Source organism: Pleurodeles waltl, chromosome 10 (assembly GCF_031143425.1).
Source record: "Pleurodeles waltl isolate 20211129_DDA chromosome 10, aPleWal1.hap1.20221129, whole genome shotgun sequence".
Taxonomy (NCBI): domain Eukaryota; kingdom Metazoa; phylum Chordata; class Amphibia; order Caudata; family Salamandridae; genus Pleurodeles; species Pleurodeles waltl.
The window spans coordinates 378,408,122-378,424,983 of NC_090449.1; positions in this window are offsets into that span (position 1 = coordinate 378,408,122).

Genomic DNA, 16,862 nt, shown 5'->3' on the forward strand with positions numbered 1-16,862 from the left:
GTCAGATCAAAAGTGCTAAGATACTTGGCAGAAGCCAGTGTATCAATGAGCTCATCTGTCGTGGGTATAGGGTGAGCATCAGTTTTTGTTACCTGATTGAGCCCTCTGTAATCTAAACAAAACCTCATCTCCCTCTTTCCATCTTTGGTGTGAGGTTTTGGTACAAGCACTACTGGGCTAGCCCATGGGCTTTCAGAAGGTTCAATCACCCCCAAATCCAACATTTTCTGCACCTCTTGTTTAATGTAGTCTCTGACATGGTCAGGCTGCCTATAAATTTTACTTTTGACAGGCAGGCTGTCTCCAGTGTCAATTGTGTGTTCACACCAGGATGTGCTATCTGGTACAAGTGAAAAGAGGTCTGAAAATTGGCCTAGGAGATTGATGCAGTTGTCTTTCTGGTCTGCAGTCAGACAATATGCTAAAACAACTCCCTCCACTAAGGCATCTGATTGAGTGGTGGAGAAGAGATCAGGGAGAGGGTCACTCTCTTCTTCCTGTTCCTCATCTGTTGCCATGACCAGGGTGAGATCAGCCCTGTCATAGTAGGGTTTCAGGCGGTTGACATGAATCACCCTAAGGGAACTTCTGGCAGTTCCCAGGTCTACCAAGAAGGTAACCTCACCCTTTTTCTCAACAATTAGATGGGGTCCACTCCATTTGCCTTGGAGTGCACTTGGGGCCGCAGGCTCCAATACCCACACCTTCTGTCCTGGTTGGTACTGGATCAGAACAGCCTTCTGGTCATGCCATTGCTTTTGCAGCTCCTGCCTGGCCTGAAGGTTTTTACTGGCCTTTTTCATGTACTCTGCCATTCTGGATCTTAGGCCAAATACATAATCCACTATGTCCTGTTTAGGAGCTTTTAAAGGTTGTTTCCAACCCTCCTTTACAAGAGTAAGTGGACCTCCTACAGGGTGCCCAAAGAGGAGTTCAAAGGGGCTGAAGCCCACTCCTTTTTGGGGTAGCTCCCTGTAAGCAAAAAGGAGGCGAGGTAACAGAACATCCCATCTCCTCCTGAGTTTTTCAGGGAGTCCCATTATCTTCCTTTGAGAGTTTTATTAAACCTCTCAACCAGAACATTTGTTTGTGGATGGTAAAGGGTGGTGAACTTGTAGGTAACACCACACTCCTTCCACATTGCTTTTAAGTATGCAGACATGAAGTTACCACCTCTGTCTGATACTACCTCTTTAGGAAAACCCACCATGGAAAAGATTCCCAGGAGGGATTTGCCACTGTAGGAGCTGTAGAGGTCCTTTAAGGTATGGCTTCAGGATATCTTGTAGCATGGTCCACTACCACCAAGATAAATCTATTGCCTGAAGCAGTAGGAGAGTCGGGGGGGGGAATAGGTCGACCCCTACCCTTTCAAAGGGCACCCCAAACACTGGAAGTGGAATTAGAGGGGCCTTAGGGGTGCCACCAGTCTTGCCACTGGTTTGGCAGGTCGCACAAGACTTTCAAAAATCTTTGAGGGCATATTTATACTCTGTTTGCGCCGGAATTGCGTCGTTTTTTTTGACGCAATTCCGACGCAAAACTAACTCCATATTTATACTTTGGCGTTAGACGCGTCTAGCGCCAAAATCCATGGAGTTTGCGTAATTTTTTAGCGTGGACACCTACTTTGCGTTAATGATATGCAAGGTAGGCGTTCCCGTCTAAAAAATTGACTCCGAGGCAAGTGCGCCGTATTTATACTCCCGGGCAAAATTCACGCCCGGGAGTGGGCGGGTCCAAAAAAATGCCGTACGCCCGCTTTTGCGCCGTTTTTTTAGCGCCTGGACAAGGCAGGCGTTAAGGGACCTGTGGGCTCGGAAGGAGCCTAGAGGTTCCCTCCCATGCCCCCAGGGACACCTCCTGTCACCCTTGCCCACCCCAGGAGGACACCCAAGGCTGGAGGGACCCATCCCAGGGACATTAAGGTAAGTTTCCGGTAAGTATTTTATTTTTTTATTTTTGTGGCATAGGGGGGCCTGATTTGTGCCCCCCTACATGCCACTATGCCCAATGACCATGCCCAGGGGACAGAAGTCCCCTGGGCATGGCCATTGGGCAAGGGGGCATGACTCCTGTCTTTGCTAAGACAGGAGTCATTTCTATGGGGTTTGGGAGTCGAAAAAAATGGCGCAAATCGGGTTGAGAATTTTTTTTTGCCTCAGCCTGACTTGCCCCATTTTTTGACACCCAAGCTCCATATCCCCCTACGCCGGCGCTGCCTGGTGTACGTCGTTTTTTTCCATGCACACCAGGCAGCGCCAGCGGCTAACGCCGGCTAACGTCATTGATTAAATACGCCGCCCGCATGGCGCTTCAGAATGGCGTTAGCCGCGCTAATTTTTTTGACGCAAAACTGCGTTAGCGCAGTTTTGCGTCAAAAAGTATAAATATGGCCCTTGGTGAGAAGAAACTCTCTGTACTGCAGTGTTGTAAGTCAGTAGCGATTAGATTAAGCATTAGCAGAAGACATCTTGTATTTAGCAACTATTGTGAACATTTCGCGGAATCCATTTTGTATTCATGGCAGCCATTTTCTCTGCCATGTGCTCGCCATGTGCTCTGTCCTACCTTTCTGTTAACTAGTCTTGAAAATCTGTCAAGTGACAAGTTATATTTAGCATCTCCCACTTTCGCACATGCCCAGTAAGATCTGCAGCTGTTAGTAATCAGTAACAGACAGTAATGTGTCTACTGGTCCTTGAAAACTGTTAGCCCCTCCTACCTGTCGACTGTGCATTTCCATTTCCATATGACCTTATATGTATGTAAGTCTTTCTTCTATAATTGTACCACCTTCTTTTAGCCCCTGCACGGGTATAAAAGGAACATGCTCTCTTAGTTCAGTGTGCTACTTCAAACATTACCGAATGTTGCTGTTTGAACTGTAGTACCACCTCATGAGGTTTAATAAACTTTGGGGGTCATTACAACATTGGCGGTATAAGGCACTTACCGCCGCGCAGAAGACCGCCAATACACCGCCGCGGCCGTGGTAGACCGCCACAGCTATTATGACACACATCACGGAATCCGCCGAAATTCCGACACCTACACAACACCGCCACACCAAAGGTCAGCGATAAACATGCAGAAACAAATCCTCCACCTCCACGCCAACAGAAACACGCCCATGCTATTACGACCCACGAATCCACGCGGCGGTCTTTCAACCGCGGTATTCCATTGGCGGTACACACCGCCGCGCTCAAAATACACACACATCTCCAAAACACCGCCACATTGGACAATTCCAAATACACACACCTGATACACATGCACATACCACTCCCACACACCCAACACACTATAAAATACACACCCACATCACCCACAAACCCCTACAACCAAAAATTCTGAGAGAAGGCGAGAGACAGAGCACAGCTATTGACAACCCCATCACACCGAGGCACACAACACCATCACCCACACAACATCCACGCACAAAACACCACATACCACTACACTCACCACACTCATCAACACATACACCACCCCACACATCACACACACCACCCCATGTCACGCCAAAGACACTCCTGCTTCTCCGAGGAGGAGCTCAGGGTCATGGTGGAGGAAATCCTATGGGTAGAGCCACAGCTATTTGGCTCACAGGTACAGCACACATCAATAGCCAGGAAGATGGAGCTATGGCGAAGAATCGTGGGCAGGGTCAACGCCGTGGGACAGCACCCAAGAAATAGGGAGGACATCAGGAAGAGGTGGAACGACCTACGGGGGAAGGTGCGTTCCATGGTATCCAGGCACAACATCGCGGTACAGCGGACTGGCGGCGGACCCCCACCTCCTCCCCCATAACTAACAACATGGGAGGAGCAAGTCTTGACCATCATGCATCCTGAGGGCCTCGGAGGAGTCGGTGGAGGATGGGACACTGGTAAGTCAAATCTTAACTATTACATCCCCCATCCTACCTGCATGCTATCACACACCCCCACCCTCACACCCTCCCCTATCACCCCAAATCCTCACTAATCTACCCATGACACCAACCACCCATCCCAACACCAAGCCCTGCATGACACAACTAAGCATGCTCACCCCTCACCAAAGCATGCTCACTGCACATACCCAGAACACCCCCCCAACCATCATCACACAAGCCCCCACACAGGAATGCCTGCACTGGGGTTCATGCACACCCACCCATTGCACACCATGACACACACACATGCAATAATCATGTTCTCATACCCCTGCAGGAACCCGAAGGAACGTCACCACACCAGAGGGTCCAGACAACACCACTCCACCCCCAGAAGAGGCCCACAGTGACAACAGCAGCTCTGCCTCACTGGATCTTGATGACCAGCCCGGACCATCGTGGGCCTCAGGACAGTCGGTTTTCCTTGCCCAGCCACAGCCCAACACCGAGCTTCCACCCTCTGGTAACAGCAGCACAGCACCCACCCAGCGGGCGCAAACCTCCCTGCCCAGGACAGGTCAATCAGCGGTGTGTCCACCACTACAGGGCACCCAGGCTAACCCACCACCCCAACAACAACAGGGACCTGGGGGCAGTGGTAGTGGGCACACGGTCCAGGGGACGGAGGCACAGGAACATAGGGGAACTGGGAGGGCTGCTGTGTGACAGAGGGAGGACAGGCCAAGGGAACCCACTCTCCACGAGGGCCTCCATCATGGGAGCATACCACCACTCCTAGGAGACGATGGCAATGGTCCTAGACAAGTTGCAGGAGACCCTGCGTCTGCAGGAGGAGCAGTATTTGGGGTTCAGGGAGGAGCTCAGGACCATCGGCTCCGCCATGGGCACCATCGTAGGGGTGCTGACGGACATTCAAAAGACCTTGAGGGACACAGTTGCACTCCAAGGGGCCTCTGACACTAGCCAGGACGACGAACTGCCCACCACCTCCGCCAGCGCTAGTGGACAAGACGCCCCGCCACAGGACCACCACACCAGCACCCCACCCCCTGCAGACAGAGAACCACCCCGCAAGCGGTCCCTGAGATCCAGGGACAGGACAGAGCACAATGGCAAGACCCCCACCAGGAAATAAGACCACCCTGATAGTCCCCCCACTGTCCCACTTTGTCACCATGTCCAAATCGGAACTGCCCCAGCTCCACTTCCAATGCCCAGATGTGCAGTGTACCTGTGAGACTAATAGACTGGACTCTGCCATGGACATTCATCCACCATCACCCATCACCATTTTACAACCCCCCGTCATTTTTTGAGCACTTAAATAAACACCCTTGAAACACAAAACAATCTGGAGTCAGTCTATGATTTGGAACTTTGTATTAACAATTACAGTGTCATAATGGGTTACCCATTGTAAGGCCAACATACCAATGTCACACATCACAAGCCCTTCAAGGATGCAAGCAGTTGACACGTAGGTTACCACACTTGTGAAACTGAAATGGAAGGGTACAACTCAATTAACAAATAGTGAGTGAAATGTAGGCACAGGATAGAGGTAGACGTGTGAAAGTTAATGTAATGTTAAACCAGAAAATGTTCTCACCTGTGTGTCACTGGAAATATTGCTGTATGACTGAATCCCTGTTGTCATTTTCTTCTCCCTCAGCTTCATCCTCATCACTGTCCACTGGCTCCACAGACTCCACAGCTGCCACAACACCGTCATCTTGATCATCCTCCTGCAGAAAAGGCACCTGGCGTCGCAATGCCAAATTATGGAGAATGGAGCAGGCAACGATGATTTCGCACACCTTCTTCAGTGAGTAGAATAGGGATCCACCTGTCATATGGAGGCACCTGAACCTGGCCTTAAGAAGGCCGAAGGTGCGTTCGATTACCCTCCTAGTCTGCCCATGTGCATCATTGTACCGTTCCTCTGCCCTGGTCCTGGGATTCCTCACTGGGGTCAATAGCCAGGAAAGGTTGGGGTAACCAGAGTCCCCCAATAGCCATACACGGTGCCTCTGGAGTTCATCCATCATATCAGGGATGCTGCTATTCCGCAGGATGTCGGCATCATGCACAGAGCCTGGGAACATTGCATTAACCTGTGAGATGTACTGGTCTGCCAAACAGACCATCTGGACATTCATAGAATGATAACTCTTCCTGTTCCTGTACACCTGTTCACTCCTGTGGGGGGGGACCAGAGCTACATGGGTCCCATCAATGGCACCTATGACGTTGGGGATATGTCCAAGGGCATAGAAGTCACCTTTCACTGTAGGCAAATCCTCCACCTGAGGGAATATGATGTATCTCCTTACGTGTTTCAGCAGGGCAGACAACACTCTGGACAAGACGTTGGAAAACATAGGCTGGGACATCCCTGATGCCATGGCCACAGTTGTCTGAAAAGACCCACTTGCAAGGAAATGGAGCACTGACAGCACCTGCACGTCAGGGGGGATTCCAGTCGGATGGCGGATTAGTGACATCAGGTCTGGCTCCAACTGGGTACATAGTTCCTGGATTGTGGCACGGTCAAACCTGTAGGTGACGACGACATGTCTTTCTTCCATTGTCAACAGGTCCACCAGCTGTCGGTACACCGGAGGATTCTGCCATCTTCTCATATGTCCCAGCTGACGGTGCCTAAGAAGGACAACAGCAAAGAACCAGTCACTATTCCTCCACGCATGTTCCCACAGTTACACACAAGACTACACTAGACACAAAACCCTTCCTGTATGTGTGTTGAGTATAGGCCTAGCTATGTGTGACGCAGTAGTAAATGAAGCCATGTGGGCCCCTGAAATGGCGGCTGCCTGACCTCTAAACTGGGACAATGGGATTCTGGGGTAACTGCGCTGGCGTTGCACACCGTCGCGGTAGGTGGTCGTAGACCGCGGCGCACTGCTGCATTGGTTAACATTGGACCCTATGGGTCCCAGGAGCCAATGAACAGGTGCGCCGGCGGTAATGATGCGCCCCGCCGCGGACGTCACCGCCATTTTCTATCTGTTCAATCACTAGATATCTGACCTTCGACAGGAGAGGACCTACACTGCTAGTGCTGCTGTGACCTCGGTCTGGAAGTGACGATGGCTGCTGCGTCTCGGGAAAGGGCCCCTGCCTTCACTGCACAGGAGTTGGAGAAACTTGTGGATGGGGTCCTCCTCCAGAACATGCTACTCTACGGTCCTCCAGACCAACAGGTTAGTACAGAGGGAGCACGTTGTATGGGCTAGGCCTGGGTGGAGAGGGATGGGTGGAAGAGGGAAGGTGCCAATGTTCATAGTACATTAATGCATGGGAATGAATGGGCCACATGGTCAGAGTAGGGAGGGGGCCACTCACATTGACGGTGCAGTTGGTAATGACTGTTCCTCTTCCCTTGTGCATGTCATGTAGGTCAGCGCCCACCAGAAGAGGGACATTTGGCGTGCCATCGCCAAGGAGGTCCGGATCCTGGGGGCCCACCAGAAATGGGGCACCCACTGCCGGAAGAGATGGGAGGACATTCCCCGCTGCAGCAAGAAGATGGCGGAGGCTCAGCTGGGGAGGGCCTCCCAACGTGGGAGGGGTGCCGTCGCACCAAGACCCCCTGATGTTCCGGATCCTGGCGGTGGCCTACCCGGAGTTGGATGGGCGCTTGAGGACATCACAGCAGACACAAGGGGGTGAGTACAACCTCTTTCTGAGGACTTTGCGTGCAGTGGAGGTGTCTGGGTGGGGGTGGTGGGCTGTGGGTGTCCCTAGGCCAGGGCGAGTTAGGTAGGCAAGGCCCCTCCGTAATGTAGGCCATGTGGCACTCAACCCCACCTCAGCAGAGTGCCAAATTGAGGTATAGTTGCCCCTGTGGCATCCATGTGCGCAGATTTCCACCATTGCCATGTAGGCCATATCCCAGAAATTACATGTGCAGAGGTCAGGAGCACAGCGTAATGCATGGGGCTGCTGCGTCTGTCTTGTCCACCAACGGTAGCGGTATGCCATGCACTGAAACTCTCTTTCTTCTGGCTCCCCCCCTTTTCCTGCTCTCCCTGTCCTTTTTTACATCAGCATCATCAGGCAGAGGAACAGTGGCACCGGAGCACAAGAGAGCTGCATCCCACATGGCCATGGAGGGCCACACCACAGACTCTGAATGCACCAGTGGGACGGAGGGTGAGGGGAGCATCACATCGGCCACCGGATCACCAACCAGCGACACGGACTCGTCCGCCGATGGGAGCTCCCCTGTGGTGGCTGCACCATCTGTGCGCCCCACTTCTACAGGTACAGCTGCCACCTCCCCTACCAGCACCGCCCTCCCAGCAGCCCCTCAGCGTTCACCCCGTGCCCGCTCACCCAGGAGGGTGGGCATCACCTTCGCCCCAGGCACCTCAGGCCCTGTCCCTGTCACCCCTGCTGCCCTCAGTGAGGAGGCCATTGACCTCCTCAGGTCACTCACTGTTGGGCAGTCTACCATTGTGAATGCCATCCAGGGTGTAGAATGAGAGTTGCACCACGGTAATGCATTCCTGGAGGGCATTCATTCTGGTCAGGCTGCCCTTCAGTGAACCCTGCAATCTCTGCCTCAGCACTGATGGCAGCCATTGTCCCTGTGTCCAGCCTCCCCCCTCCAACTTCCTCCACCCAGAGCCAATCCCCTGTACCCCAGCCCATTCCAAGCAGACCTACAGACCAGCATGCACACAAGTCAATTCACACAAGTAGCTCAAGCCAACATAGGCACCACACACACCACAGGCACTCACGCAAGCCTCACCCACATACAGACACAGCAACATCCACTGTCTCCGCTGTGTCCCCCTCCTCCTCTTCTCCCTCCTCCCTCCCAGTCTCGTCTACACACACACCTGCATGCACCACATCTACAGGCACTAGGACTCGCACCAGGACACCCAGCACCACAAGCCGCTCACCTGCACTCACCACCTCCACTGCCATTTACACGTCCCCTGTGTCCTCCCCCAGTGTGTCTGTGACGCCCCCTCCCAAAGTACACAAACGCCGGCAATCACTCACCCAACATCCATCCACCTCATGACAGCCTCCAGTACCTGCACATGCACCCAAAACACCTAAAGTGACACCTCCTACAACCACCTCCTCTTCCTCCACTCCCAGACCCCCTCCAGCTACCCATCCCAGTGTCCGTCAGAAACTGTCCCTATGTCAAATTGACCTTTTTGCCCCCCCCTCCAATTCATCAGTCCCGTCGTTGCACCTCAGCCAAAAAGCCTCCAGTACCAGTGGTGCGTGTTCCAGGTTTTTGGAGTGCACCGTCCACCAGGGCAGGCAGTAGGACCCGGAGCCAAGGCACTGGCAGTCCACCCCCTATACAGGCTCTGAGATTGGAGAGTGGACGACGGGACCATGTTAAGACTCCTGGTGGGACAACAAGTGACATGGGATCGAAGGCGATTGGTGAGTCAGCTGTAATTCCAAAAAAGGTAGGGAAGTTCCGGAGGAAGTCTGCCCAGCCTGTTGTGAGTGTCACGGCGGAGAAGTGCGCCATCATTTCCGGCGGCCCAGACACAACCGCCAGCACCGTCGTCACTGGTCCAGAGACCACCGCCAGAGTCACAGCCCAGGGGGGCCCAAGTATTGTTACTGGTCCAGAGACCACTGTCAGAGTCACAGCCCAGCAGGGCACAAGTATCGTCACTGGTCAAGAAACCACTGCCGGAGTCACAGCCCAGGAGGGCCCAAGTATCGTTACTGGTCCAGAGACCACCGCCAGAGTCACAGCCCAGCAGGGCCCAAGTATCGTCACTGGTCAGGAGACCCCCTCCAGAGCCACAGCCCAGGAGGGCCCAAGTATCGTCACTGGTCAGGAGACCACCGCCAGAGTCACAGCCCAGGAGGGCCCAAGTATCGTCACAAGTCCAGAAACTACCGCCGGAGTCACAGCCCAGGAGGGGCCAGGATGCCACAACCCCGCTGGGCAATGATGGAACGTCATGCCACACACCAATGCCCATTGTAGGGATCGTCATGCCACACACCAATGTCCAGTGTGGAGATCGTCATGCCACACACCAATGTCCAATGTGGAGATCGTCATGCCACACACCAATGTCCAGTGTGGAGATCGTCATGCCACACACCAATGCCCAGTGTAGAGATCGTCATGCCACACACCAATGTCCGCAAAGCACCGCTGAACAGGGCAAAGACCGCCATGGCAAAGCACCGCTGAACAGGGCCAAGACCGCCATGGCAAAGCACAGCTGAACAGGGCAAAGACCGCCATGTCAAAGCACCGCTGAACAGGGCCAAGACCGCCATGGCAAAGCACCGCTGAACAGTCCAGAACCGCCATGTCAAAGCACCGCTGAACAGGGCAAAGACTGCCATGTCAAAGCACAGCTGAACAGGGCAAAGACCGCCATGTCAAAGCACAGCTGAACAGGGCAAAGACCGCCATGGCAAAGCACCGCTGAACAGGGCCAAGACCGCCATGGCAAAGCACCGCTGAACAGTCCAGAACCGCCATGTCAAAGCACCGCTGAACAGGGCAAAGACCGCCATGGCAAAGCACCGCTGAACAGGGCCAAGACCGCCATGACAAAGCACCGCTGAACAGTCCAGCACCGCTGAACAGGGCCAAGTCTGCCATGGTGAAGACCGCTGAACAGGGCAAGCACTGTGTAGGAATGAATAGGCCGCCACATCAGGCATCCTTATCCCATGTGCAGCTGGGACAGTGACAGGACAGGAACTTTCACAGGGAGACTCATCCAGTCTGGGCACCAGTCCCACCCAGTACCAGTAGAGACCTGCATCTACTTGAGAGACTGTGGCTTTGCACTCCCCAGGATGGCACAGTGGGCAAGCCACCCACTGTAGAGACTTGAGAGACTGTGGCTTTGCACTCCCCAGGATGGCACAGTGGGCAAACCACCCACTGTAGAGACTTGTGAGACTGTGGCTTTGCACTCCCCAGGATGGCACAGTGGGCAAACCACCCACTGTAGAGACTTGAGAGACTGTGGCTTTGCTCTCCCCAGGATGGCACAGTGGGCAAGCCACCCACTGTAGAGACTTGAGAGACTGTGGCTTTGCACTCCCCAGGATGGCACAGTGGGCAACCCACCCACTGTAGAGACTTGAGAGACTGTGGCTTTGCACTCCCCAGGATACATCAATGGGCATGGAGCCCCGTCGTGGATCTGGCTTCGCATTCATGTGGCTGAGGTGCCCCCCCTTCCCTTCCCCCTGAGGTGCCTGTAGTGTTTCTATCTGATGCCCCAGCAGTGTTCTCTCCGATTTTGGTCAGGTATCTATTGTGGGCCTCGCCCATGCATTTTTGGACTGTTGGTGCACGGACATTGTTGTGTACATATCTGCACTACTTCTCGGATTGTTTGTGTAAATAAGAGTGATTTAGAGATATATATCTGCATATTTTTGTATGACATGTATATTGGCACATTACAATGTTTGCACGAAATTCGCATTGTCTTTGCATTCTTCCGGGGGGATTGTGGGTTGTTAATGTGATTTTTGTGACTGCATTGGTTGTATGTTGTATAATGCAAGGGTGGGGGTGGGGGTGTTTGGTGGGTGTCCCCCTGACTTTTGCCTCCCCCCTCCCCCGTGTCGTAGGTGCAGTACTCACCGGTATCTTCTGCACCTACGTAGCTGTTGGTCGTAAAGGAGCAGAAAGACAAGGGCAGGGAGTATTTGGAGTTCCGGCTCCATGGTGTCCTCATTCCTCTTGGGATGTGTTCAGGTGAGCATTTTCCCATTGCAGAAACTGTTTCCTCTGTGTTTTTATCCACGGTGAATCCGCCCCGGAAAAGGTGGCAGATTGGCAGGTTGTAATAGTGTGGGCGGTACATTGTCTCCCGCCTGTCTGTTGGCGGTAACCGCCGCGCTGCTTGTCTGTACCGCCGTGGCGGGCGGTGTGTTAAAGTGGCTGTCTTTGTTGGCGGTTTCCGCCAGGATCGTAATTCCATTTTTTTGTCCGCCGGCCTGTTGGCGGTATTACCGCACTTTTAACACCGTCCGCCAGGGTTGTAATGACCCTCATTTGGTTTCGTTTTTTTCAGAGAAGGCAGTGGTCCATAGGACCACTGCCTGCTCTGAAAAAATATTTTTGTGGGCATTCACAAAGGTGAGGGGTCCCATGGGGACCCCTTCCCTTTTGCGAATGGGTTACCATCCACTTCAAGTGGATGGTAAATGCGAGTTGGTTTGCGACGACTTTCATGGTTACAAAGCAACTCAGCACCGCGAAGCGGTGGCAAATAGGAAGGGAACACCCCTTCCTATTTGCGAGTTGGAATCACATTTTGCGGGTCGGTACCGACTCGCAAAATGTGACCCTGCATCATGTTCAGCCTTTTGCGCCTCGCAAACTGCTTTTTTCGCCGTTTGCGAGGTGCAAAAGGCTTCCTACATCTGCCCCTCAATGACTTAAAGGAGCTAGAAGACAAATAACGTAAATTACAGGTAATTGGCCAATACACTGTTAAGCAACCTCTCTATCCTATCCTTAATAAACCACATGATGATTTTTTGTTACTAGATCGCCCTCCACCTCCGTATGTCATTCCTTCTGCCCCTCATGCGTTAGCTGAGGTCTCCGGTTCGGAGCAACAGAAGATACGAGATAGTCACTCTATGTTGCCTGCTGACCGTGCGTCTGAGCTTAGATCTATTGCTCGTGAAACAATTTGTAGTGTTGTCTCTGATTCTGAACTTTTAGACAACATGAAAGGGTGGCCAGAAAAGGAGCAGCTATATTTTACTGAGGCATTTGGCACAGAAGTTATTGAACTATTTCGGAAATATTCTGATGAGTTAGAGCCCGATGATGTAGCAGCTGATCATAAGCAAATGCGTGATGGTCTTTTTGTTTTCTCCCAGGTGGCTGATGCAATCAGGCGTTAGGTGAAATTATGTGTTGTGGCAGTCCGTTTGCAAGAGGAGAAAAGGGCCGTGGACGTAGTTGCATGGACATCTCAGACCGGCGGGGTGCAAGCTTCCATGTTCGGAACAGATAAGACTATGATAGTTCACGTGAAACCAATGCGGGAGGCCGCTCCCTTGTATGTTCCTCCTAAAGGATTGGGTACAAGTGATGATAAAACTTCTGTTGATGCTAAGGGTTATTTTATTTATAATTGGGTGTATACTCCTTGGAATAGGGCAGTTGTAATGGCACTTAAAACAGCATTACCTGACCCGCAGAAAAATCCAGCCACCTTTTATGAGGAAGTTGAGGGAGCAATTAGTTCTTGTACTATGACTTTGGCTGACATTGATTTATTTTTCGGATTGATATTACCACCAGATATCTGGAGAACTGTTTGTAAAGTTGATGATCGTGTAGTTTTTGGGGCATCATGGAAAGAATTAGAACAGATGGACGGGGATAGGGAACCTGCGAAAAAGCCATATCATTTGATTCTAGACCTTCCCGCAGCCATATTAGTTAAGGTAAAAACGATTATTCCCCCTAAAAAGATAGATTGGACTGTTTTAGCGTCTTGTAAGCAAAAGGCAGATGAATCGGTCTCTGATTTCTTTACACGCTTTGAAGAAGCATTTCATGATTTTAGCGGCCAGTTACTGTCAGATGATACGGGCCGACATTTGTTTGTCGATAAATACGTCGCAAATCTGTTACCAGGAAGAGCTAGTTGTCTTAAAGCTAGTGAAAGTTCATGGACTACCTCTACTCCGGTTTCTCTTTTGACTATGGCTCAGTATTAAGAACGTCAGGCATTAGAAGCAAAAGGTAGCAAGGATAAAAAGATTAAAGAATTAAAGACAAAGGTTATGTTGGCTCAAGCTTATGGTCCGCCTTTTGGAGGTAGTGTTAGAGGTGGATCTTATGGTTCTTCTTACACTCGTTCAAATTTGTCTGTTGATCAGTGTGCGTATTGTAAGAAATTTGGGTATTGGGCTGCCGATTGTCCAGCACTACGTTTTTAGCAGTGTTCACGTGGTGGGGGACAAATGAGAAATCGCTCAGGATATTCAGGGCCTAGAAGAAGCACGAATGATCATGCTAGGGTTGATGCTAATGTACGAGGGCAGGATGGGTTTAACACTTTTGATAGACGGAAGCAATACCAGATGGCTAACTATGTGCAGCCTGATTTACAAGATTCTACCTATGCATAGGATTGCCTAGGATGGGGTAAAGAATCAGTTGAAGTTCCAGTAGATCAGAGGGGTCCCTATGTTACAGCACATGTTTTGGGTTCTACTGATCAGTTTCTGGTTTATACATGAGCTACTCGTAGCGCCTTGTCTAAACAATTGATTCCAAGGGCTCCCCTGTCTGGCTTAACCATTACATCAATAGGTTTCGATGGAACACCTTCCCCTAGCCCATTGTCACAACCACTTGCATTCCATGTTGATACATCTACTGCTCCATGTCCATTTTTGCTTTCTCCAAATACACCAGAAAATATTGTGGGTCTTCATATGCTCAAGTATTTCAGGGCTACAATACGATGCTCTCCTGAAGGGGTACTTGTTATTTTGAATGATAATCATCCTGTGATGGAAAGAGTTTGTCTTGTTAAAGAGGATATTGCATTAGCTTCACTCCCTAGTACTTTGTGGGCTACTTCAGATACTGATGAGGGACATTTGATTATTCCACTGGTACATATTAGTGTCAAGGAGGGAGCTGTATTGACACATTTGCCTCAATACAAAATTTCACAGGAGGGCGAAGAAGCACTCACACGAATTGTGCATGATCTTATTGCAGTTGGAGTTGTTGAGAAAGTTCTGTATAATGTTTGTAACAGTCCGATTCTTCCTATTCTGAAAAAGGATACTGATACTAGGATTTACTGATTCATTATTGATTTACGAGAAGTCAATAAGATTGTGGTACCACAATATCCTGTGGTATCTGACATCACAACACTTCTTACTTTGGTTCCCCCGACAGCAACTACGTTCTCTGTGATAGACTTGAAGAATGCTTTCTTTTCGATCCCTATTCATCCTGACAGCCGATATTTGTTTGGTTTTACTTTGAATAAACGATCAGATAGATTTTGCAGAGTTCCTCAAGGCTATACTGAGAGTCCTAGTATTTATAGTCAAGCGTTAAAACGACAACTTGATTCTTTTGTTTTACCTGAAGGTGTGGCTCTCATACAATATGTTGATGATATTTTGTTGGCAACTGATACCCCTGAGCAATGTGAAAAGTGCACTTTGTCCTTACTTTCTTTTCTTGCTTCACAGCATCATAAAGTGTCACAAAAGAAATTGCAATATTGTAGACCAAAGTTAACCTATTTAGGTCACCTTTTGTCTAAGGAGGGGCGTGCACTTACATCAGATCGTATTCAAGCAATTTTAGACACACCAGTACCCTCTACTCAGAAAGATGCTCATGCATTCCTTGGTCTTACTTCTTTTTGTAGGATATTAGGGTTTTAACACATTGTCAAACCTTTGCTAGCACTTTTGACTAAAGATACTCCAATGCCCCTCCCATGGGCAGATGAATGTGAGACTGCATTCCGGCAGCTACGACAAGCCCTTTGTTCAGCACCAGTGTTAGGTACTCCAGATTACACGAAGCCTTTTGCACTTTACGTACATGAGAAAGATGGCTGTACATTGTCAGTTTTAGTACAGACACATGGCAATGAGCAGCGTCCCTGTGCATATTTTTCAGCAGTAGTTGATCCTGTCGCTCGAGCGTTGCCTGAGTGTTTTCGTTCAGTTGCCGCAACAGCCGTGTCTATACGTCAGAGTGAAGGGATAGTTTTGTCACATAAGCTGTTGGTGTTAGTACCCCATGCGGTTGATGCTCTTTTAAATCAAACAAAGATGCAACATTTAACTAGCGCTCTCCTGACAGGATATGAATTGACATTGCTGGCTCCAAACATTACACTGAAGAGATGTGCAACACTAAATCCAGCCACTTTGTTGCCATATCCGGTGACTCAACCTCAGTCACAAGAAACACATGATTGTATATTCCTTACCGAAGAACAGACAAAGGGTCGTATTGATTTACAAGATACGCCCCTTCCAAATGTAGACGGGGAATTGTGGGTTGATGGGTCTTGTTTGAAGTTGCCAGACAGTACGACCTCAGCTGCATATGCAATCACCACAATACACACAGTAGTGGAGACAGCTCGTATACCACAGAAGTCAGCTCAAGCAGCTGAACTCATAGCTTTGACACGAGCATGTGAGCTTAGTACTGACTTATGTGTGAACATTTATACAGACAGCTGCTATGCTTTTGGAGTGGCTCATGATTTTGGTTTGCTTTGGAAGGAGAGAGGCTTTCTCACATCCCACGGGATGCAGATAATGCATGGAGAGTTAGTGCATAACCTCTTGACTGCATTGACATATCCAAAGAAACTAGCTATTGTGAAATGCAGTGCACACAAGAAAGTGACCGATAAGATAGGGCAAGGTAATGCCCTTGCGGACCGCGTAGCACGTGAGACTGTGATGCAGCTATGTACTACTTCTATGTATGTAGTGAAGTCACAAGCTGAACTTGGCATAATGCTAGACAAGACGTATTAGATATACAGAAATCTGCTTCTGTGAAAGAACGTGAGCAATGGTCTGAAGAAGAAAATTGGATGATGGGGGCTGTTGGCGGAATAAGCAGATGGATAAATGGAAATTGCCTATAGCTTTTGTACAATCTATGGTTCAGATGGCACATGGGCTGGCACATGTTGGAGTTTCAACAATAACAAAGTTGCTTACGCAAGTTTGGGAGCATCCAGAAATTTCCAGTATAGCTAAGAGAGTAGTACAGTCTTGTTTGATCTGTTTACAATACAATCCTCGAAAAGGGACACGAACTCCTGCGGGAGGGTTTGCTACACCAACTGCACCTTTTGAAGTTCTACAAATGGATTATATTCAGCTTGAACGCTGCAACAATTTAAAGTATGTCTTGGTGGTGGTA